The 25,170-nt window shown below is 47.6% G+C and overlaps 1 pseudogene; it reads right to left on the minus strand.

The window, feature by feature from the left end:
- Positions 1-4,125: 4,125 nt before the first annotated feature.
- Positions 4,126-24,712, minus strand: LOC114695732 (annotated as a pseudogene).
- Positions 24,713-25,170: the final 458 nt, after the last annotated feature.

Below are 25,170 nucleotides of genomic sequence, written 5' to 3' on the forward strand. Positions count from 1 at the left end.
TCCACATGCCGGACGTGAGCCCTCACCCTTGGCTTTTTTGGTTGAGAAAGGCCACTTGCGTCCTTGGTGCCCGATCCTCCCCTTCCACCGCTGCGGTCTCTTGCTTTCTGGGGTTGCCTCTCTCACCACCACTTCCTTTGATCTTCTTTCTTGCCTCTCTCATAAGAACCCTGGGATTACTCTGCATTCCAGATGCAGCAGGGCGGTTACCTTCCCATCCCAAAGCCTTGGCTCAGGCACAGTTGCAGTGCCTTTACCGTAGAAGGTAGTATCCGTAAGTTCTGGGGCTTCTGTTCAGCCTAGGACAGCAGCAGACACTGGAGGGGCCAGCACGTGAGCTGAGAGACAAAACAGAGCGGGAGTGAGGAGGGCAAGAGAGCCACGGTGGATTCTAGTTGAACACGCCAGGTTCAGTAGCTTCCCGGGGATACCGAAGCAAGGACGTTAATTTTCTCAGGATTCTGGATGCCGAAGTGAGGCCATGAGGCCTCCCGCTAGCTACGCCTTTGCGGTTTGCAGGGTCTGTCTCTGCGTTTACTCATCTCGTTTTTCTCTTTTGAACAGGGTCCGGTTTGTAGCTCAGGCTGATCCGGAACTCACAGTCCTCCACCTGTCAACGCTGGGATGGCAGGTGTGTGCCACCACACGCAGCTGACACTTGTCTCGCATGTCCATTTCCTCGGCTTACCAGGACAGCGGCTCCTCGGGGATCTCGTGTGAAGCCAGTCATTTCCTCCGAGGCCCACTCTGCAAATGCAGCCATCTTGCACGAGATCTTCAGGGTTAGGATTGAGTATCCGAATGTGGTAGGGCTAAGACTGTCCCTAACAGCTCAGACAGAAGCCAGCTCAGCTAAACGCTGGCATCTATTGCAGATAACAATGTGGTACCTAAGGGCTCCTCCCTGGAGTCTCTGAGGGACTCCCAGCAGCTCCTCTGCCTATGGCTGGGCAACACTGCTAACAGAGAATAGCTAAACCCAAAGAGGAGCACAAAGAGACCGGGCCAAGAGGGGTGTGTGTTGAGGGTGGGGGTGGGGTAGAGGTTGAGTTGGGAATTTGCAGGGTACAGCCTGAAGGTAAAGCCCTTTACAGTCTGGCGGAGACATTGAACGCTTAGCAAAGGTACCAGGAAGAGGGGGAGGTGGCACTGGGGTGTAATGTCTGGACCCTGTGATCCTGTCTCACCTCCACCCCAGTCGGGGCTATAAGCCTCTTCTACCTACTTCTGTTCTCCCCACGGGCTCCAAAGTGGACTGGGGCGAGGTCTGCATCCAGCACCCTAACCTGTCCCATCAGCAAGCAGTGTCACACCCGGCCCGGGACAGGGTGGTCCTGACAGTCCTTGGATGGACTCTGTCATTCTTGGAGCTCATGGTCAGCTCCATCTTTGTTCCTGTCTCCCCTTTATCCACCCACATGGTATCTCCAGCTTAACACAGGAAGAAGAAATGGAAAAGCCCCAAACAACTTAAGTTGAAGCATCTTTACGAAGGAGAGAATTTGTGACTCAACTATCCTGGTTATCACGAATGCTGAGATTTTCATTAATCTTAAGATTTGTTTCATTAATCTTAAGATTTGTTCATCAGCTCATGCAGGAAAATGAGAAACGATTGAAATCCATCACATTCACCCTTTCCTCCTCTATCTCCTCATCACCTTATCTCCGGAGCCCAGATGGACCTTTTGGCCCGGGGAGATAGCAGCCCAGCTGCAGAGTGGTGCTATCTCTCCAGAGTCCAGCTGCTGGGCTATCTCTCTCTTTCCAACCTTTATCCCTGATGCCTGTCCCTTGTTCCGCCTCCCTGTGCTGCCGTGAGGCACGCACAGCTGCTACTGTGTGACCTCCGCACACTGAGTGTGCAGGAACTACAGTCACGGCTGCACTCCCCCGGGCTTCTCAGAGCCTGCTGCTGTTCACTAGTGTCATTCAGATTAACTGTGGGCCCCTGCAGGCCACAGCCAAACACAGCCGTCACCTCACCATCAGTCACCGCTGCTTACGTCAAGGAAACCGTAGTTCAGCTTAATAATTAATACAAATTAATTATTTGTATTATTAATAAAATCAAGAGCACAGGTTGGAAGAAATACTGGTGGGGCTGAAGCGAGGGCTCAGTGGTTAGACCACTGCTGTTCTTCCAGAGGACCCGGGTTTCACTCTAGCACCCACATGGGAGCTAGTATTGTCTGGAACTCCAGAACCAGGGGAATCCGATGCCTTCTTCTGGCCTCTGTGGGCCCTGCACGTATGTGCTACCCAAACATACCTGCCAGCAAAACACCCATAAGTATAAAGTAAAAAGTAAAGGAGGAAAAACATACCCAAAATGGCTGGAGGGATGGCTCAGTGGTGAAGGACACCTGTCCTGCAGAGGACCTGGGTTCAGTCCCAGAACCCACAAGGTGGCTCACAACCATCTGACAGCCTCTTCTGACCTCTGTGGGCACCAGGTACACACATGGTACACAGACATATGTGCATGCGAAACACTCATCACATAAACTAAAAAATCAATCTAAAAAGAATGAAGAGAAACACAGGTGGTATCCGTCGAAAGTTAAAAGCTCCTTTGAGAGTGACATTTAAAGACCTGCTGTGAGGAAAAGGCAGCAGCTTCCCTCTGGACAATGTAAACAGTAGGTGCAAAGGCCCTGGGTTAGGTGTCTGCTCGGCTGAGAGGTAGGTGGGCAGCATGGCTGTTGTGGGTGAGAATCTGAAGGGTGGAGATGAGATCCCATCATGGGTCTGGCAGGGAGTCAGACCTGGAAGGCGTCCTGAGTGACTGGGGCACTGGAGGTGTCCGGGTGACTGAGGTACTGGAGGGCGTCCTGGGTGACTGAGGTACTGGAGGCGTCCGGGTGACTGAGGTAACTGGAGGGCGTCCCGAGTGATGGGGCACTGGAGGCATCCCGGGTGACTGGGGCGATGGAGGCGTCCAGGTGACTAGGGCGATGGAGGTGTCCTGGGTGACTGGGGTACTCACTGGAGGTGTCCCGGTGACTGGGGCACTCACTGGAGGTGTCCTGGGTGACTGGGGCACTCACTGGAGGTGTCCTGGGTGACTGAGGCACTGGAGGTGTCCTGGGTGACTGAGGCACTCACTGGAGGTGTCCTGGGTGACTGAGGCACTGGAGGTGTCCTGGGTGACTGGGGCACTCACTGAGTGTCCTGGGTGACTGGGGCACTCACTGGAGGTGTCCTGGGTGACTGAGGCACTGGAGGTGTCCTGGGTGACTGGGGCACTCACTGGAGGTGTCCTGGGTGACTGAGGCACTGGAGGTGTCCTAGGTGACTGAGGCACTGGAGGTGTCCCGAGTGACTGAGGCATTGGAGGTGTCCCGGGTGACTGAGGCACTGGAGGTGTCCTGGGTGACTGGGGACTCACTGGAGGTGTCCTGGGTGACTGAGGCACTCACTGGAGGTGTCCCGAGTGACTGAGGTACTGGAGGTGTCCTGGGTGACTGAGGTACTGGAGGTGTCCTGGGTGACTGGGCACTGGAGGGTGGGCTGGGAAATGACTTGACCTTACTTAGGTTTTCTGGCTACTTCAATAGAAACATGATAAAAGGGAAACAGCGATGAACAAGTTTCTCATAACACATGTAATGTGTTACCATCTTATAAATGACGGTCCAAATAAGGAAGAAATAAACACACATCAAAATTCCTGGTCAGGGCTGTAATGAGACTCACACACATGGATATAATAGGTAATAATTTTATTTTGCTTACATTCTTCTAAAACATCCAGAACCAGATGGCTTCTCGCTCGAATTACAGCTTTGGCAATGAGTAAAGATCACAATAAAAAATATGCCCCAACTTATCACAAGAGATTCTTACAGAGAAATAAATAAAGCATATGGTCATTGTCATAAAATCCATTAATTTTGATGAGTTACACATCACATTTTTCCTAAAAGTTCCTGGAACTTCGGATGAGAGCGACCAGGCAGAAGGCCGCCCCAGTCTAAGCTGGGGTCTCCCTAACCCAGGCATCCCTGGCTGCTATGACAGGAGGCATTTGCTAGCTAACAGCTGCATTAAAATCCAGCCAACACTCTGCTCACAGGCTTCCTTAAACAGACTGTCATACAGATCCGACACTGTGGTCTCGAGCCTGAGTGTTTTCTAAACCACTATTTGCTAGGAGGGGACCCAGAGCCTTGGGCATCCTGCACAATGCTGCACAGTGGCTCAGCGTGCCCTTTACCTCCGAGCTACAACCCACGCCGCCATTTTGCTTCTTCGAGACAGGGTCCCACTGTGTCACTGAACAGCCTTGACCTCAATATTCTCCTGCCTCTGCTTCCTGAGTGCACCACCAGGTTCAGCTGATCTGCTAATTTTCTGCTCTAACATCTTCAGGTTTTTCTGTTTCTTCGGTCTTTTCTTTCCACAAATTCCAAGGACGATCCCTATAAACAAGAGTATTCCTGTTGTGCGGTTGGAGGCAAATTTGTCCCAGCAGTCCTCGGGTCTGTGGATATCTACAGTGTAGATCTGAAAGAGAAACGCACGGTGTAGGCAGCACAGCAATCCATTCAGAGAGAAAACACAAGGTATAGGAAGCTGTTAGTACACCCTAACCAGCTTCTAATGCAGAAACATCAAAACAGTCCTTACAGGGAACCACTCAAGCTGTATTCTAGCAGCTCTGGCTGAGGGGTGTGAGAATGTTTTGAGAAGTTCTAACCATAGGTTGGACTTCTCCAAACAAAACAAACAAACAAACAAACAAACAAACAAACAGACACACAGGAAACACTCCCGTGTCCAAACGTTCACAGCAGCTGAAACGGCACACGTGGCTTTCTGTGAGGAAGGGTCAGGATGCAGCTGCTCTGAAATCATTGTAAACACGCCCTCTGGCTATGTGACCAGGGCAGACATGACACACATGTAAATTTCAAGTTTCAATTTGGTGTGCCATCCAAGACATACATTACATACATGTCTTGCAAACTTAAAAGTCTACAATCCAAGCCTTCTGGGCCTAAGCACTCAGGAAGGGACCCTCCATCTGCCTTGAACACATGAACTTTTTGGTTCCGAAGCTCTGCCCTCGGGTTCCACCTTTATTCTCCATAGCAGTTTCTCAAATGAGAAGTTTGATTTGAGCAGACCAACTCCACTATGCAGGGTGATGAAATACTCTGCATATCCCTGGCTCTCACTCACTCACTGGAGGAGATGCTCCTAGGTTACTAAGACAACCAAAGATGTTCTACTCATATGTTTCTAAGTCCCTCCTGTGCTCACAGGCGATCCAGAGACCCAGATCTAAGGCCAGCTACCTAGATCACACATGTTCTCTTTCCACACCAGCCCTGTGGATATACCAAAAAGTCTCCTTCAACTTTCCTTCCTTTTCCCCTTCCTTTCTGGACAGGGCCTCACTGTGTAGCTGAGGCTGGCCTTGAATTCCGGATCCTCTTGCATCCCTAGAGCTAGGATACAAGCATGGGTGCCACATATCTGGCTGGCCTAAACTGTCTCTTTTCTATTGGGATGTCAGCAGACTCAAAATCAGGACTTCCTTTTACACAGCAAGTTTCAGGGCAGTCAGGGCTGCACAGGGAGACTCTATCTTAAGGAAGGAAGGAAGGAAGGAAGGAGGGAGGAGGGAGGAGGGAGGGAGGGAGGGAAGAAGGAAGGAAGGAAGGAAGGAAGGAAGGAAGGAAGGAAGAAGGAAGGAGGGAGGGGAGTGTACTGAGGACTGTAGATGCAATTTAAAATATAAAGTAGCCTATATACTTCTTACAATACTTAAAGATACTTGTATATGTCTCCCTCCTTTACCATCTAATACTTTAATGTATACTTCTATTTAGACCAGACAATTAATTGATGATTGTGGGCCTTGTAGAGCCAAGTTCTCAGTTCTCAGGGGTTCTGAGACTTTCTGAAGAGGAATCACGACTTCTAGCATGTATAGTGAGGACCATGGAGTAGTCTACGTCAGACTAGTTCTATTGTGCATGTCATTGCCTACATGAAACATAGTTCCAACGATGTGTATACACACCATCTAAATGCATGGTCATGAATACCTTTTTATTCTATCCAAAGAAAACTACGCAACACTGTCAGAGAGAAAGCCCGTTTTTTCTTCCCGCTGATTCGGTTAAACTTAGACCTGGCTGATCATTTTACAAGTTCCTGACACAGGTTTCAATACAAGCCTGTGCAGTGGAGGGGCGGAGGGATGCTGGTTACCATCACGGTCACAGCTGTTTCTAGGCAGCCTCCGTCATGTGAGCATTTCTGTAGCCTTGTTCTCCGTAAGCTGGGACTTGAAGCCAGGGCCTGGCCCACACCAGGCAAGCTCTCTAACACTGACTGCATCTCTAGACCCTTCTGTTTCCATTTGGAGATCAGGTTCCACTCAGTGGCTTAGGCTGAGCTCGAACTCATGATCCTCCTGGCTCAGCTTCTCTGAGAAGCTGGATTCCAGGCTGCAGGACCCATGTTTTATCTGACTGGCAGTGGTCTATACCAATGGAACTCATATTGTTATGCTTTAAAATTTCATTTGTGTGTGTGTGTGTGTGTGTGTGAGCGCGAGCTTGCACATGTGTGCATCACAGTGTGCATGTAGGGGTCAGAGACAACTTAAGAAAGTTGGTTCTCTCTACCATGCGGGTCCTGGGATCAAACTAAGGCCATTAGACTTGTGGAAGGCCTTCACCGGATGAGTGACATGTCTGGCCCTATTTTATTATTATTGCTTTATTTTTAAGGCTTATTAGTTTGCTTTTGGAGTACTCAATTCAACCCACAAGATTCAGCTACAGCTCAAAATTTCTCAGACATATCAAAAATAATTTCAGGAAAATCAAAGGAAAAAAAAAATCCCCATTTAGATTTATGCTATTTTTCTCTAAATTGACAAGGTTAATTTTATTCTGTTGGTTTGTTTTGGCTGTTGTTTGGTTTTGAGACAGCTCTGGTTGTCCTGGAACTCACTATGTAGACCAGGCTGGCCTTGAACTCACAGCGCCACACCTGCCTTTGCCTCCTGAGTGCGGGGATTAAAGGCCTATGCCACCACCCTGGAAATGCTAATTTGTGGTGTGACAAGTTGAAGACGGGGTGGTTCAGAGCAATGCAAGCCAAAGCAGCCTGTTTCAGGGAGCTCCTTGCCAAGTGATCAGCAGTGATCTTGCTTAAATAACGTCGTCCCTAACTCCAGTGGGGAAAACTGGGGAGGAGAAGGGAAAGGCCAAACCTGACGAGCCAGGTGGGCTCCCACGGCAGCCACGGCAGCGTAGTAGGGCAGCGTCTGGCCACAGTTGGCTCCTGCCAGGCTCAGCGCTCCAGCATGGCAACCCCAAAGCCACTGAGCCACATCTTGGTTTTCTCCCTGAACAGCAGTGCCGTGGACTTCAGGCCAATCAGAGCGTCGTCTTTTTTGTCCTAATGCCAGGAAGAGGAAAGTGCGTTGTGATATTTAACTCAGTAGTATGGAAACCACATTTCTTAAGTATTCAACTCGGTCTTTTTTAGTATATTTACACGGGCACAGAACTAACTCTGCTCTCTAACCGAGACTCAGAACAGATGGGCAGAGGATGCCCAGGACAACCAGTTCCACATTCTGTACAATCAGCAGGGGCTCACGTGCCACTCTACTTCTATGACCCCACAACGACCTGGAATTGGACTTCTACATTAGGACTAAAGCTCACTGTTATATTTTAATGTAATTTATCTTATTTTTGAGACAGAGTCTCTCCATGTAGCCCTGGCTACCCCGGAACTTGCTGTGTACACCAGGCTGACCTCAAACTCACAGGGATCCCTCTGCCTCTGCCTGCTGTGTGCTGGTACTTAAAGGCGTGCGCCGCCACACCTGGTTTCAAGTCTATTTACTGAGCTCCATTCCTCCAGAGTTCTCAGTTCTCCGTTTCAGTTTGGCCCTGTCACAGATGCACAGGATGCTGTCACTGCACGGCCACAGCCACCCACTTTCCTCTCTGCCCCGCTGACTCCCTTCGTGCAGAGCTGGGTGCTGGTGAGTCTGCGGCTCTCCCTGTAACCGTCTCCCGTAACTACCACACACACCCACATAGAATAAGTATAAAACGTTCATCAACATATCCTGACTAGACACACAAACAGTAACTAACTGTGGGGCACGCAGTCATCATTTCACAATGTGTAGGGATGGGAAAGCATCACTTCCTATACACCGACTAGTAACAATGTTTACCAACGGTACTTCAGCGAGGCTGGCAAAGGTATAAACATAAGGTCATGGATCAAGAAGGACAACAAGAAGCCGGGCGGTGGTGGCGCACGCCTTTAATCCCAGCACTTGGGAGGCAGAGCCAGGCGGATCTCTGTGAGTTTGAGGCCAGCCTGGGCTACGAGTGAGTTCCAGGAAAGGCGCAAAGCTACATAGAGAAACCCTGTCTCGAAAAACCAAAAAAAAAAAAAAGAAGGACAACAAGAGGCATCCCGAACAAACTACACAAGGGACACTAAGAGAGTGTAAGGACGTTTGCGTGTCTGAGTAAACACTCCTTTAAAACAACATTTATTTAATTTATGCGTGCATGTTTGTGTCCATGCATCTTCCGTGTGCGGGTGCCATGGAGACCAGAAGAGGGCATCAGACCCCCAGGAGCCAGAGTTACAGGCAGTTCTGAACCAGCAGGAGGGTGCCGGGAACCAAACCCTGGTCCTCTCCAAGAGCAGCAAGTGTTCAAATCGTGGAGCCATCTCTCCAGACCCCCCAAGACACTGTTCTTGAAATTACTCCTACACTCATATGTTGAAGTGTTAATGGTGAGAATATTATTTATAACTGTCAAAACTCAGTAATAGCTTTCGCTTACCAAAACAGACATGATATTTAAAACTGTGGTGCCATTCTAAGTCAGGGACTATCAGGTGTACTCAAGTGACAAGGAATGGATAAAACATGGGGATGGCAGATGTGATGGCTTGTGCCTGGGACCCAGCATTTGAGGCTGTGGTGGAGGGGCTGGAGAGTTCAAGGACGCCTTCTGTGACACTGGGGGGCCAGAGGTCTCCTAGTGAGAGCTGAGCTGGCTTTACCCAGCAGGGCTGCATGTGAGGATGGCCTGACCTTGCACGTGGTCACCACGTGTTTGGAAGGGTCTGCACTTGGCTGTGCCAGGGGAGGTCTTTCGCCCCGCCCTTGGCATTCCTATAAAAAGCCCTTTTGAAGAGACAGAAGGGGCTGGTAGATATGGACCCAGGTCCTCCCCGAAGCTATCCTGTGTTTCTGTCTGTCTTCTCCACACTATCTTTCTATCTAAATATTTCTTATCCCTCTCTCCTCAAGAGTACCCTGGGAAAAGTGGGAGCTGGCCTCCACAACACGAGACCCTGTCTCAAAAACAATAAAAAATAGACTAAAAAAGGAAATGCTTATTAGCTCCACAACTAAAAGTCTGCCTAATACAGTAATTAGAGACAACAACAGAGACGCTGAGTGACAGAAAGCTCAGGACACGGAGACCGTCTGGGCTTGCGTCTCAGCTGCCCACTGCCCATGGGACTGTGGGCAAGTGACTTATCTATAAAATGGAGACAAATAAGATCCCTTCTGTGCAGGCTGGTAGGGGATTAACTTAGTGTCTGTAAAATATTTCAGATGGTGCCTGGAACATAGCAAATACTATTTAAATGCTTGTGAAGGAAACAGAATAAGCCAGTTGAACTGCTGAGTAAGCAAATGTAGAAATGAACAGAAATATGTTGGATAAGGGGAACTGGGGATGGTTTTCTTTTCAGGAAACAACGGATTTCTTTTCCTCTCTTTAAAGTCACCGTGCAGATCTGTAATCCCATCTTGGGGAGCAGAGTTAAGAGAATCAGGAGTGCAAGGTCATCCTTGGCTAAACAAGTTCGAGGTTAGCCTGGGCAACATGATATGCTGTCTCAAAAAACCAAAACCAAACAAAGAAACGAAAACAGTTCTAGAAAACAAGAGCAGTGAAACCAAAGTTAAGGAAAATGTGCCATTTCTTTACCTGATGGGCATAAATAGTGTCATATATCAGTGTCCACATAACTCCAGAGAAGTAAAGCGGCAGGCACACAGCTGGATCACAGGAGCCCTTGATAGCAGACCATCCGAGTAATGCACCCCAGTTAAAAGTCAGCCCTGCAGCCGGTGGGGAGACAGGGAGAGGGAGCAGAATGCACGTCAACAGTCAACAGGAGCATGGGGGTGGGGGGGGAGCACATGTCAAAGGCTCACTGCAACCGTCAGGCCCGGCTCCACTGCTCTCTCTAGGTCCTTCACAGAATCTTCTCGACCTCTTGTGCTTGGTACTTATTTGTTCCATCTTACAAAAAACAAAATAGGCACAGAAAGTTGAACTTCTAATTAAAATAACATAGCTAATGAAAAGAATAACATCTTTTAACAAGGTAACTAACAAGTCTGTGCCTGGCAGAGCCAACAAACTGCGTGTGCAAGGGTCTGAACCAGACCGCGCCAGGCTCAAAACCTGTGTTCTTCCAGCCTCACTCCACCTCCCCGCTAAACTACGGGAACAAGAAAGAGTACAGGCAGAACACTTGCTTCTTGCGCAAGCGCAGCCTCTGTGAACATCCACGTGCCGACAGCGCCTACATCCTACCGCAAGGCTGTCACCTCCTAAGCGCCAGGCTAGAGGCTCAGCCTGCTGCTGCTGGACATCCTGTCTACAAATCTCTCGGACCTGAAAGGCAGGCTCACGCCACTCTGCAGAAACCTCTTCCTTTTCTTACTGTGTCTGCTCCCCTCGGAGCACTTTCCTCACTGAGAAAGTGCCTCTCTAGGTCCCAGCACAGCCATGTCTGCCACACCGGACTTCAGTGACCTGCCTATCCTCTAGCTCCATAAAAATGGTGACTGTGTTCTTCTCATGTTATCTTCTGAGTACTCGGTGCGATTCCTGCACAAGGCACAAGTAGGACTCGATAAATGTTTACAGTAATGACATCAGCTTTAATATATGAGCTTGAAGATACATGCTTACACTCCTTTACCAGACGAGAGAGGAGAGAGAGAGAGAGAGAGAGAGAGACAGAGAGAGACAGAGAGAGAGAGACAGAGACAGAGACAGAGACAGAGAGAGAGAGACAGAGACTTCCAATGGGGGGATAACTATTCTGTCACAACTTTTCCATAAGTCAAGTCCTCATTACTTCATAAAATCTTTTTGATTCTTTTATTTACTGGAAGAATGGTCCACAAAATTAGAATCAGCTTAGGAGTAGTTTTAGAATGTCCTGGAAATAGGACAGAAAAGTCTGGAAGGAGTTTCTGACCTGCCCACCTATCTATCTACCCACCTTCTGGATCTCCCGCTCATGACAAACACTGTCCAGAGTGTTGCTCTGTAATGCCGATGCTGGGCTACACGTAAAGATGTTTTTTAGTCACTCACAGTTTATTAATGGAGAGACAGAAAGGCTGCAAATATATTTTTGTTGAAGTTTCATAGAGAGGGAGCTGTCAAGGCCATTAATTTTAACCTTCATTTGTCTACAGAGTGCTTGCTACCTCACTCCCAAATTCCTGAGGATACCCTGATCAAACATCTTTTCGTGACATGTCTAGAATTTTCAAAGGTACTTCAGAAAAATAGTAATCCTGATAATCTTAATAAATAGGTAAGATTTCCTAACCAATGAGAATAACTAATTAAACTCCTTTAAAGTCTGAAAATTTATTCCTCGGAAAACTTGATGACTGACCTGATATTCATAGACACAGACAGACACAGACAGACACAGAAACAGACAGACACAGACACACACACACAGACACACACACGCACACCATGCAGGATAAAAGCATGGCAGACAGTGTGAAGGGAAATACTTTGCTGTCTCAGTCTTACCTAAGGCTAACTGTGGCCAAAACGTGATTCTTTTCATCAGTGGGTAGGTGGTGACAAGAAGTAAGGATGCTGCGCCATGGCTATGCTGGAAACAGAAGCAACAGGATTAAGTATCATTAGAAAGTACTGATCACACTAACTGCAAGGTATTTTGTCTTAAGTACTGTTTTTGTGACGTTCTTCCTAGAGTTGGACTTGCCCACTCTAGAGGATGATTAGAAAGTATTTTAACTGTCACAAGCAGCACACACACACACACACACACACACACACACACACACACACACACACACACACGGCACTCTCACGCCTGGGTACTGCCGTCAGTGCTTCAATCCTGTCTCTTGCTCTATGATCATCACTAGGAAACAGTTCCTTTTGCAGAGAGGAAACGGGAGCGCAGAGAGATTAAGGAGAGGACTGTCGGTCAGCTCATCTGTGGGAGCAAGCCTTAAACCTTAAAGCAATCTGGCTCCAGCGTCCACCAATTTAAACCACCATGTACTATGAACTGTTTGCAAACCCTAAGGTGTGTAAGTAAACCGAAGTATTGTGTGTGTGTGTGGGGGGGGGGGTACAGGTGTATACATGAGGGATGAATCAACTTCAGATGTGACCTGAAGAGCCGTACCTTACATTCTGAGACAAGGTATCTCATTGGAACCCCAGGCTTGCCAGGAAAGGCTGGCTGGCCGGCAAGCCCCAGAGATCTGCCTGCCTCTGCCTCCCCAGTGCTGACTTTGTAAGTGGGTGCGAAGGATTAAATTTAGGTCTCATACTTAAGTGGCAAGTACTTTACCAAGTGAGTCCTCGCCCTGGCTCCTGTGTCTAACAGCGAGCGCACCAGCCCGAGGAGATTCCCTGTCATACACAGCAGGCCTTACTTCTTAAAAAAAGAGAAGACAGCCGGGTGTGGTGGCGCATGCCTTTTAATCCCAGCAGTCAGGTGGCAGAGGTAGGTGATCTCTGAGTTCCAGGCCAGCCTGGGCTACTTAGTGAGACCCTGTCTCTAAACAAACAAGCAAGCAAGCAAGTGAGAAAACAACCATAGAAACGTAAGGTATTCTGAGGTCTGTCAAAGCTTGTCTAACACAGCCTTTTCACGCCATTAACGCCGGGGGCCTGGCATGCAACCAGGCCTGCCCTCTACAGAGCAACACTCTTGTGGGCACTCCCCACTCTGTGCTCTCCTTACTCCTGAAGTACTTTTAAAACAGCCATCTGATGCTGTGTCTATCTAGATTACCCAAGAACGGGTCCTCAGAGCTTTCTCTTCTGCTATTTATATTAGTTGCAGACTCTGGGAAAGACACAGTTCCGCTCTGTGTTAACTGAGTCTAACCACTTCTACTTTGGGGCATTCAGTGGTTACAGGCGTGAAAGGAAAATTATACACGTACCTATGGTTGTCTAGATACTTGAGACCCTGGGGATGGGCCTTGGGTCCCACCAGGAGCACCCAGAGCAAACACTAACGGAGCTTCAGAACCAAGCTGGTCTTCTCACTCACTCCTTTGACGAAGCGCTCCTGAATCCTATAGTATGGTGGGTTCCTTTACTCTTCCTAACCCATGGATGCTTCACAAGAATCAACAAGCAGATTTGTAATAAAGAAAGAATTCTACTTTACTTCCATTTTCCATTTCAGAGGAGACATTATATCTAGAACTGTGACACCACATCTAACGCACCTGTAGTAGTTCAAACACAGGAGGACTCCCAGTGCTAAGGTCAGCTGTCCCCCAAGGAAGACGAAGGACTGGAAGGTTGAAATGTCTCCAGCGGCGATTGGGCGATTTGCTGTTCTCGTAACCTCAACACAGAAAAACAGACACCTTCACCTCATACACCAGTTCAATTGTTCATTTAAGCACTGATTAATAGATGGGCGCACGGGCTAGTGAGATGGTTCAAGCCTGATGACTGGAGGTAGAGCCAAAGACCCCACATGATGGAAGGAGAAAAAGCCTCCTCCAAGTTCAACTCTGACCTCAACTCACATGCAGTGTTTACTTAACCCCATACATGTTCATACAAATAAATAAACGTTATTGTAAAATTAAAGCGAGGGCCGGAGAGATGATGGCTCAGCAATAAGAGACTGAGTTCAATTTCAGCAATCACGTACATGCTGGTGGCTCATAACCACCTATAAAATAGGATCCAGTGCCCTCTTCTGGTGTGTAGGTGTACATGCAGACTAAAGCACTCATATAATGAAAATAACCTAAACAAAGAAACCTTTCAAAAACATATATATAAAGTTATTATATACATACATATGAGAGAGAGAGAGAGAGAGAGAGAGAAAGAGAGAGAGAGAGAGAGAGAGAGAGAGATAGATGGGCCTGAGGCAAGCACCAAGGCATAGCTATGAACAGAGCGAAGACAACATCTGAAGCACTGTTGAGAACTAAACCCGCAGGTTTAAATGTTCAAAGCCTTCGTAAAGTGCTAAGAGCTTGTCCCCGCATCCCATCCCAAAACACAGAGTTCCCCCTGATCTCGATGTTCAGCCACTCAGCTCAGCAAATGCACAGGTCCCTTCCACAGGAAGGTGACAACATGACAGGAGTTCTCAGGAGAGGGACTCCAGCAGAGAGCAGGCAAGGCCAGTGTCCTGTTCTAAGCACGGGACGCACTAATTCAGATGTGAAGAAAGATGAGCTGAGTCTGCATCTGGGCGTGTCTTTGCCATGCTACTGAATGGGTCTCTGATATCAGACTGACTATGCTGAAATGGTAAATTTGCTGGGGGAATGTGGACAGTGCTGTTAAACACAGGAATCGTGACTCCTGTTCTCCCTGCCCCCCACCCCCGCCCCGAAATGCGACTATACTAAATTCAAACAAATAGAGTATAATAAAAATTTTCAGTGCTGTCAGAAATTAAAAAACTTTAGAACTGGAATTAAAAAGCCTCACATCTGAGACAACATTTTTAACCTATTGTTTATCATACAATCACTTGGATGGTAAATTATTAACCCAGTATCAACAACAGCAACCCACTCGTCATTCCATACAGCAGCAAGTTACTTACTATTCAGTGCATGAAGCAAGTCCCGGGCCATAAATATGCCCTTACTGATGGATAACATTTTAGGAAACTGAGGTAAGGACTGCAATTATGTAGCATGAATCTTAAAAGTTCTTATTAATAAAATCAAACCCAAGGCCAGCTATTGGGGTCAATGCTGGAAGATCAGAGAGACAGAACAAGCCACAGCTATCTCACCTTGCCTATTCCTCAGCTGGTCCTGTTTCCTCAGGACCTGGAAGCTTCTGTGTCCTCAACCCAATGGCTCTCAGCTGAACTGCTGCTTAAAAGCCTGAATGCTTAACCAGCCAAATGCTTAACCAGCCAAATGCTTCTAGTTCTGGTCCTCACGCCTTATATACTTTTCTGCTTTCTACCATCACTCCCTAGGATTAAAGGCTGGCTTTCTGAGATTAAAGGCGTGAGTCACCATGTCTGGCTGTTTCCAATGTGGTCTTGAACTCAGAGATCCCAGATGGATTTCTGCCTCTGGAATGCTAGGATTAAAGGCATGTGCTATCACTGCCTAACTAGTGGCTTTTCTGTTCTCTGACCCCAGATAAGTCTATTAAGGTACACAATATTTTGGGAACACAATACCATCACATTTAGGCCAAGACTTTTTGACCTCACCCAGAGAGAATGGAAAAGGTTGGCTGGCCTGAGTACTTCTTGATGAAGCTTTTTCTCTGAGAAGACTGCATTTAAGAAGCAGGCCTGGAGAAATGGCTCGGCAGTCAAGAGCCCTGGCTGCTCTTCCAAAGGACAAAGGTTCAGTTCCCAGCACCCACACAGCAGCTCATAACTGCCTGTAACTCAGGGTTAGGGGATCTGACACCTTCACACAGACATATATGCAGGCAAAACACGAGTGCACATGAAATAAAATAAATTATTTTTAAAAACTATATTGAAATCCCACATAGCCTTATCATCCCTTCCATTACTGACATCCTGGGAAACCATATGCAACCAGAGTTCTGACATCACTACAGACCAGATCTGTAAGACCCCGACTACAACTCTCCATTTTCCCTGTGGACAGTGCTCTCCCTCCTCCATCACTCCTGGATTCCTATTACATCATTTAGTGAGAAGCACAGTGTGGTCCTCTCAGGTTTTTTTTCTCTTGACACAATCCTCTGGAAATTCACCCCCACTGTTGCATGGGTCTTTTGTTGTTGTTGCTGTAGTTTTCCAGAGCATGAATGTACCATGCATCGTTTCCTCACACAAGAAAGGACAACTGGCTTGTTCCAGCTTGGAGCTGTTACAAGCAAAGCCACCACAAACGTTCACATGCAAAACGTCATGTGAACATAAGCTTTATTTCTGTGGGGTGAACGCACAGGTGCCCCCGGAACTGATGATGGTGTGTGCCTACAGTGAAACAAACCAGGGCCCAGACTGAGGACGGCTGTGTCCCGAACCCTCTCCGCCAGCAGTGAGTGAGCTGTTCCTGTCGGCAGTTAGTGCGGCTGTTGTTTTTCATCTCAGCCATCTCGACAGGTTTGTAGTGATTCTTGACTACAGTGAAGTCTGCACTTAAAACAAAGCTAGTGATGTCAAAACAATTTTTATGTGTTACTTGCAATCTTGGCATCTTTTGTTGAGATAGCTCTATTCATGTATTAATTAGATTTTTAGAGTTTGGTTCTGAGAATATTTTATACTGGTGTCCTGGTAGGTATGTGGTTTCAAAATATCCACCAGTGCATACTTTTAATTCTCTTAAAAGGCCTCAACGTGTCTAAATTGATTCTGGTGAAGTCCGATGTAGTACTATTTCTTTTTATGAATTATATTTTCAGCATTTCTCCTCCACTGCATTCAAGAGTTATAGACTTTAGTATCTGACTGTGATACATCTGGTACATAGTACTGTGGATTTGTTTGCTATGTTGATAAGCACTCACCTTCCTGAAAATGTGTACACTTATTTGTTTACTATGGTGACAGACACTCACCTTCCTGAAAATGTACTTACACAATATACACTTATACCTTTTGCCAAATTTTGGACATTCAGCTGTTATTTCTTCAGGTTCTTTTCCGTATTTCTTACTTGAAACCCAAACATTTTAGGTGTTCTCAGAGTCTAATCTCATGTATTTTTATTATTTTATGTGTATGGTGTTTTGCTTGTGTGTATGTCTACATATCACATGTATGCGTGGTGCTTACAGAAGCCCAGAGAGGGCGTCAGAGCTTCTGAAACTGAAGTCACAGATGGCTGTGAAGTGTCATGTGGGCATTGAGAATTGAACCCAGATGCTCTGGAAGAACAACCACTGTTCTTAACCACTGGGCCATCTCTCCAGCCCCTCATTTTATCCTTGTTTTAGTTGGGTTTTTGGTACCACTTTGGCCAAGGGGAGGCACTGTGGATGCTGCCTAATTATTTCTAGGTGGAATTAGAAGCTCATACTTGCTCCCTGGCCTCCACTGGCTCCTGAGAAGCAGGCTTTTGTGGGTACTTGGTTTTGATCTGTGCCAATTTGTGTTCCCAGCTTGCTGGCCTCTGCAGTCCCAAGACTGAGTGAGACATGTAAGGCAAACAGAGAACTAATTCCCTAGGCCTTCTGGGCTCCTGAGGCCCTGCCACCTTTTGCTCTCCAGCCTCTTCTGTTGTTTCTATGTGACAGCTGGAGTTTCAGTTGTACTTAGTGGGAAGAAAAAGGAAAGTATGTCTAGTCCGCCTTCCTGGGAGCAGAAGTCAGACTATGGAAGTTACAGTGTGGGACTTCCACATGCTTTCTAAGGTAGATAAAGCAACTCAGTCAGATGCTATAATTTTTCATTTCTTCTTCAAATTCCATACTTCCGAAACTCAACAGTCTTAGATTAGTTTTGAAGGTAACTAAGAACAAACTCCTTTTCGAATATTTACTCTCAAATGTTCACATTTATAAACAAGCGCACCGTTTCTCACACATGCTAATTTATAGCACTGGTTTTCATCTTCTAGAAGCCTTCCATTGAACTTTAAAAAAGGAACGCTGAAGCCTCATTTATAACGTATGCAGAATAAAAAGTGATCCAGGAAATGTGAACATTTGAATCAGGTTTGCATTTGCTAGCCAATCAAGTGGTCTCAACTGTGTCTGCATGGCATGGAGGCACTTCATCACAGGGCTTCTGCCCCCTTCCATCCCATCCTGTTCTCTGGAAACACACACACACACACACACACACACACACACACACACACAGGGGGGAGGAGAGAGAGACAACTGTACAGTATAATATACTTTTGTCTCACAGTGGGAGACCAACTGCAGTAACTAAGAATAAAATAGGACACTTGTAAGAAGTGTGTTTTAGTAGAAGAGCTCTTGTGGTAACACTTGGATGGTGCAGTTTAAAACTTACACACTGAAGGTCTGGTATTTTCCACTTCATCGTTTTGGGCCATGGCAGGCTGTGGTAACTGGAGCTGACGAGCAAACTGAGGGCAGGGCTTGGAGCAAGGCTAGTGCCTGCCCCAGTCATTTCAACCAAGACCTGACTTAGAGAAAGAGCAGCCTCCGCGCAAAGCTGACCTATCTGGAAAGGTTCAGGGTCAATTCCAGCTCTCGCTCCTACCGTTAACCTCTTTACCCTCGGCTCTTACACTTTAAATACTTGGAGAACTCCAGTGCACATCCTGCCCTGCCGCCACTCTTCTGCTGGAAGGGAGTGAACTGCCCCATGCGACAGCGGCCACTCAGCCGATGGCTTCTCATGGTGGATTTCAGTGGACTCGGGTGATGTCATCAGGGTGGTCTGCAGGAATGGGGGAAGCCTCTCTTCCTCCCAGGGTGAAGCTACCTTTTTATCGAAGTCACGGTCCCACATGTCATTAATAGTGCAGCCCGCTCCACGCATCAGAACAGCTCCAGTGCCGAAGAGTGACAGCATGTACCAGTCGGGAAAGCAGCCCGGTTCAGCCGCCAGACCGATGCTCCAGGTGCATGGCAAGTACAGCAGCCAGGTTCCTAGACAAAACCAGAACCACACGTAAAAACAGAAGGGACACACTGAAGATAGATACCTGCTGCATCTGCTTAACCACTGTCTTGGCTTCGGCTGCTGCCACAAACACCATGACCAAATGCAACCTGGGGAAGAAGAGTTTATTTGGTGTGACCATCCCTATCATGGTCATCACAAAAGGGAGTCAGGGCAGGAACTCAAGGCAGGAACCTGGAGGCAGGGACTGATGCTTACTGGCTTGCTCAGCCTGTTTTCTTCTATCACCATGACCATCTGACCAGGGTGGCACTGTCCCCAGTGGGCTGGGCCCTCCCACATCATTAATCAAGAAAACGTCCCAGGCAATCAGATAGACACTTTTCTCAGTTGAGGTTGCCTCTTCCCAGATGACTCCAGCTTGTGTCAAGTTGACAAGAACAACCAATACCCCTCCCCAAAAAAACCCAAGTACATAGCACAATCACCACACCCCAAAAAGTATAATCAAAGTAGAACACCTGACAGGCCAATGCTTAGAATGGCAGCACTAGGGAGGCTAGGCAGGAAGACCAAGAATTCAAAGTAATGGGGTATGGTGGCACATGGCTTTAATTACCAGAGTTTCCTTAATCCAAGAGGCAGCAGATCACTTGGCCACACAGCAGGTTCAAGGCCAGCTGGGGCTACATAGTGAGACCTTATCTCAAGAGTTCAAGACTAGTCTGGTCTACACAGCAAGACCCTGTCTAAAACAAAACAGCAACTTCTCCCTAAGAAAACCTGAAAAAAACTGGAAAATAAGCCACATGTGGTGCTGTATATCTATCCTCTCTGTACTCAAGAGGCAAAGGCAGAAGGATCAAGTTGAAGGCCAGCCTGGTCTACATATCAAGTCCTAGGCTAACCAAGGCTACATAGTGAGACCCTATCACAAAAGCAAAATAAAGCCAAACAACCAACCAACAAAACAATAACCAAAAAAAAAAACAAAAAAAAACAAAAGCAAAAAAAAAAAAAAAGACAAAAAACCACAACCCATCAAATCAAGGGAAAATAAATCTGTAACTCAAATTACACTAAGTATTTACCCTAACACATAAAAAGCTCCCAGAAACAGAAAAGAAAAAGATCAGTAGTACAACTAAGAAATGGACCAAAGGGGCTGGGGAGACAGCTCAGCCATTACGCACACACCTGCTCAGGTCAGTAAAACCTTCCTCTGCTGTGGTCAGCACAGTCTGCTGAGCCGGTCTTTCGGGAAGGGCTCCTGCAGTGCAGGCTTTCTGTCCTGTACCATATGCACAGAGGGCTGATCTAATGCCTAACCAGTAAACTAGATGAGCTTGAACTAAATGGAAGTGTTATTACACAGGTCAGAGGCTTTACAAATGACCTTGGGTATGCTATTTCTAAAATGGAAGTCTGTCAACTACCTGTGTGTATCTTACCTGTTAAAGTCTAAAGGGTGTACAGAGTTGTTTTGTTTGATACAGGTCTTACTGTATAGTCCAGGCTGGCCTTGAATTCTCAGAGACCCTCCTGCTTCAGCATCCTTGGTGCTGGGATCATGACTGGCTTGATGGAAGTTTTACTTCCTGATTTAGGGATGTGAGAGGCGAAGGGCCAGGTGATGTACACCTCAATCCCAGCACACAGGAGGCAGAGGCAGGAGCAGTCTGCATTCAGGATCAGCCTAAGCTCCACCGTGAGACCACGTCTTAACATCCAAGAGCTGGGATGTGCAGCTCAGTGCTAGTGTTTGCCTGGCATGACCCAGGGCTCTGGATTATCCTACATGAAAATGGTCAGATTAAAGTCCCTAGAATGTTTAAACTGCTTATAGAGCAGAGGAGCAGTAAGAGACCCTCAGATAAAATCCTGAAGAAGTGTCCAGCTCAGAGCCTGAGTCCTGGTTACCTTGGGCAGACACACACTTAGAAAACCTTATCTAAACCATGAGCAACAGGTAACATTTACTGGGTGCTCATGAAGTACTAGCCAGCAGTCTAACTCTCAACAGCATGTCCTAAAAAAGTATTACTCATAATGCCACCTTACAGATGAAAGAACAGAGCGAGGCACATGAAACAACTGCTCCTGTATGCAAGGGCAGAGCTCACACGGGACGGAGGTGTAGCTGAGGCCAAAAAGACAAACTACTTGTCACTATTTGCTTGGTGTAGCTAGAAATGAAGTCACCACTAAACAGTCTTAGGCTACATAACACCCAGAGCACAGTGTCGCAAGACCTTGGTCACAAGTCCACATGATGATTATGAGCTCAGTCACTGATAGGCACCTGGAGTGCTCCCTAAAGATGAGGCAGCTCTTGTAGACCGAAACGCCAGGAGACCACCACTTGTAAGGGGGCAGACACTAGTCCTAATGTATCTGAGGGCTTACGTCTCAATTTCATCTGAAAACAAGGAAAAAGAACATCCACCTCACCGGGTTTTAATGAGATGACAGTATTAGGGCCGATGGTCATGAAAGAGAACTTGGAGCTAATGTGAGCTACAAGTACTCTGCCAGTCTACAAGCAGAATGGACTAACCACCTACATTAAGATGCATAACATACGTAAGTGCGGCTACAGCTTCCTCTAATCTGTAACTTCCGAAGTTATAACACAGATCACAGGTCACAGCACGGAATATGGCTTATGGATTCCAGGCACGGGCGTCAGGAGCTTTCAGAAAACACTTCTGGGTCTCACGAGAAACAAAAAGGCACGGATTCTCTTTATTACACTAACTTGAACTGTGTGGTCTGGAGGAGAATGTCCCCCACAGCCTCTGGCATTTAACAAGTGGCTTCTTCAGCGGACGGTGCTGTTGGAGGTTTAGGAGGTGCAACCTTAGAGGACCAAGTGTCCCTGGAGTTTAAAGACTCCACACCGCCATTCAGGGTGCTCTCTGCTCCCTGCTGGCGTTCCAGATGGAAACTCCCAGCTTCTGTCCAGCCGCAGCTTGCTGCCACGCTCCTCCACATGATGGACTCTCACCCTCTGCAACTGTCAGCCCAAATAAACTCTTTCTTCCACAAATTGCCTTGGTCATGGTGTTTTACCACAGCAAAAGGAAGGTAACTAATACAGGGACTGAAAGATAGAGGGCATAATTTACCCAAAGCCACACTGGTTAAGATGGAACTCTAACCCAGCAGTCTGGCTGAACTTTAAGTCAAAAACTTATTTCTCATACCTAAATCTCAATGCACACGGACATTCTACTTCTTCTGCCCTCCTGATTCCAGGAGCATTCTTTCTGTCTTCCCTGTGACACCTTCATCCCTTACGGTTACTCTGTGAAGAAAGGTGTGGAGGTGGTGAGAAGCCAAAACAGGTCACAGGCGGAAATGTTCATTAAGAAAGGGAAAACTCTCTGGGAGAGGAAATAAAATGGTCAAATTCTGAAGGGGTTGGGCAGAACAAACTGCCTGTGCAGACTAAGCCTATGATTCTCTAGTAGAGAAGGGGAAATGCCACAGCCAATTTGGTGGAAAGAGTGCCCCTGGTGAAACCGAAATAATCCAGGTTGTCCGGTGAGAAGCCCAGTGGTAGCCCAGAGCGCTTGCCTTGAGTTCCACCCAAGGACTGGAAACAACAGAACTTTGTTACTCCCTTCTCAAAAACAACAAAGTCTATGGTCTATGAAAGTAACAAACTATAATACCAATACAGTAAAACAGTAACTGTTCCACTGACTTATAAGAAGAGCATTATAAATATTAAATCAGGAATTCTACTGTCAATTACTGCTCCGGACACATGGTAGGGGCCCAAACCATTTGTGTGAATTCTATGCAGTAATCATCCTATTTAGCATCAAAACATGCAAGCCAGTATCTTAAGATACTTAACACATATGACTATAAAGACAATTTTCTCGACTAATGCTAATAAAGGCAGTAATAGTGCCCTTATATGCAGGCACGATTCAAACTAGTTATCATGGTGTAGATGGATGTTAAGGATAACTTTATAAGGTCAACATTAGCACTTCCCTTTTATAGATAAAGAAACGAGGGTGTGGAGACATGAAGTAATTTAACCACAGTCCCTCCACTGAATGGAGTAAAGGCTCAAAGAGGTCTGGCTCTCAACTTGGCTCATAACCATTTTAGAGTCATGTTACAAGGTAGAATGCACAGCCACTAGAATAATGATGTTTAACTGTGCAAGCAGAAACAACGGCAGCTGCTGAGCTGTCCTGTAAGTCTATCCTGCAGCTTTGTCACCCAGAATCTAAGAACAGGATTATAAATTGCTTGTGTAAACCTTGAATTACACAACACTCTAATAACGGCAGGCCGACCTTTCATTTATAGGCTTTTGTATTTTAATCTCTGATTGCTAAAATTCAGTGCTTGAATCCCAAACAGCAAGCAAACACATTCAGAATATCAAAAGTGAGGCCCCTCCATACTTTGTCACCTGGAAGGCTGAGGCAAGCTATGGAGCTTGAGGCCAGCCTGGAGTACAAAGCCAAGTCCTTGTCTCAAACAAAACAAAACAAGACAAAACAAGGCATGGTGGTGCACACCTGTAATCCAAGCAATTGGGAAATGGAGGCAGGAGGGCAGAGTTCACGGCTGGCCTCAGGTGCATAATGGGACCCTGTCTGAAAGCCAAACACTGAAATCCAATAGGGACACTTTGGGAGTTCTGGATAGGATGAGAAGCAAACAATTTAGACATCTGGATGCACTTCCACACACTGGAACTGTACCTATCAACATCTAGATTAGCTCCAAGTCAGCCTTGACTTCTTCTGTCACCCACTTTCTCCTGTCCAGCCTGTCTCCCATTGTTTTCTAGACCTTTCTGGTGTTGAGGGTCGGGATCATATTCTTAATACATGACATGTTTTCGTTTAGTTTTTTTGTTTTTTCATACTTCCCTAGGTCATCAATTGTCTCTTACAACCAGAAACATTCTTTGAAAGCTGGTAGTTTCCCTAGCTTTCTATCACTAAGGCTGAGTAAGTTCATTTACTGGGCTGTGCTCAGGAACGCCTCCGCGCTTACGGAGCTTATATTGTATCACAGCCGTCAACAGTGCGTAAGTTAGGTAAGCACTACGATGAAGAGGAGAAAAACAGACGGGGTCATGGAGAGGTGATTCTGTTAGGTGACAGGCAATCCGGAAGCGCGATACTGGCTGCATCAAATGCACTACATCTTCGCAACCCGTGATGCAGAAAGAAAGCCCGGTACCAACACTAGGTCCTCCTCCTCTTACGAGGAGCCTCGCTTTCTTCAACACTTTGTGCCTCTCGGGCCTTACAGGATTGGAGACAGGATCGAAAACTAACCAATGCAGAACTTCTGCAAAGCCGCAAGCACCACGCCTGGGCTTCGAGACAGCAAAGGCGCGCTAGATCTCATCTCAACAGCGTCAGCGGCACACACGTTTATCGCGGCCACGGTCCGCCTCCGGGTGTCTGACCCGGGCTCTGAGCGTGGGACAATCTGCGGGTCCCCGGCTCAAGTCCTGACCGGGTCCCCGCGGGCCTGGCCCCCACGGGGCGTGCAGCCGCGGCCGGGTGGCTCGGCAGCTCCAGGGCGCGCCGCCCAGCCCGCCGCACTCACCGATGGGCTTGTCCAGGCGCATGAGGCGCAGGTAGGGCTGCAGGGGGCGCGGCGCCGAGTTCACCACGGCCGGCCGACAGGCTGAGCGCGCGCCCGCGCGGCGCCCCCGGGGCCCGCTCCCGCCGGTCCCGCACGCCCGACGCCGCGGCCGTGCGCGCCGGGGCCAGACAGAGTCCGCGCGGGCCCCGCAGCCACGCCGGGGCACGGCCCGCAGGCCCGGGGCTAGCCCTCGGCCCAGCAAGGCCAGCATGGCGCCGAGGCTGGTCGCCGCCCGTGACGTCATCCCAGGGCGACGTGCCGCGGGCGGGCGGCATGCGCAGTGGTGTGGAAAGGCTGTTTCCTGGTAGATGGGTGGGTAGGAGAGTCGTTGACGTGTGTGTGTGCGCGTGTGCGTGGCGTGTGCGTGTGCGTGTGTGTACTGCCTGCATTACGTGTATGTGTGTTGTGCCATGTGGATCCAATGGTTGCGTGCTGCGTCAATGGTTGCCTACCGAACTGCCTGGAATCCCTGCATCCATCCCGTGAATGCCTCCCATCGAAAATTGGATTTCCGAGCCATGTTGTTGGTGGGAATCTAACCTGGTCCCCGTCACCGCGAGCCGTCCCTCCAGCTCCAGGTTTCTTAATGAACTCGAAAGGACAGTATTTTATATGGAATAGTTGTACCACAAAAAGGAAAGTGTAAGTCCAAAGATGTTAACCACATCC

The sequence above is a fragment of the Peromyscus leucopus genome, unplaced genomic scaffold (genome assembly GCF_004664715.2).
Source record: "Peromyscus leucopus breed LL Stock unplaced genomic scaffold, UCI_PerLeu_2.1 scaffold_299, whole genome shotgun sequence".
Classification (NCBI taxonomy): domain Eukaryota; kingdom Metazoa; phylum Chordata; class Mammalia; order Rodentia; family Cricetidae; genus Peromyscus; species Peromyscus leucopus.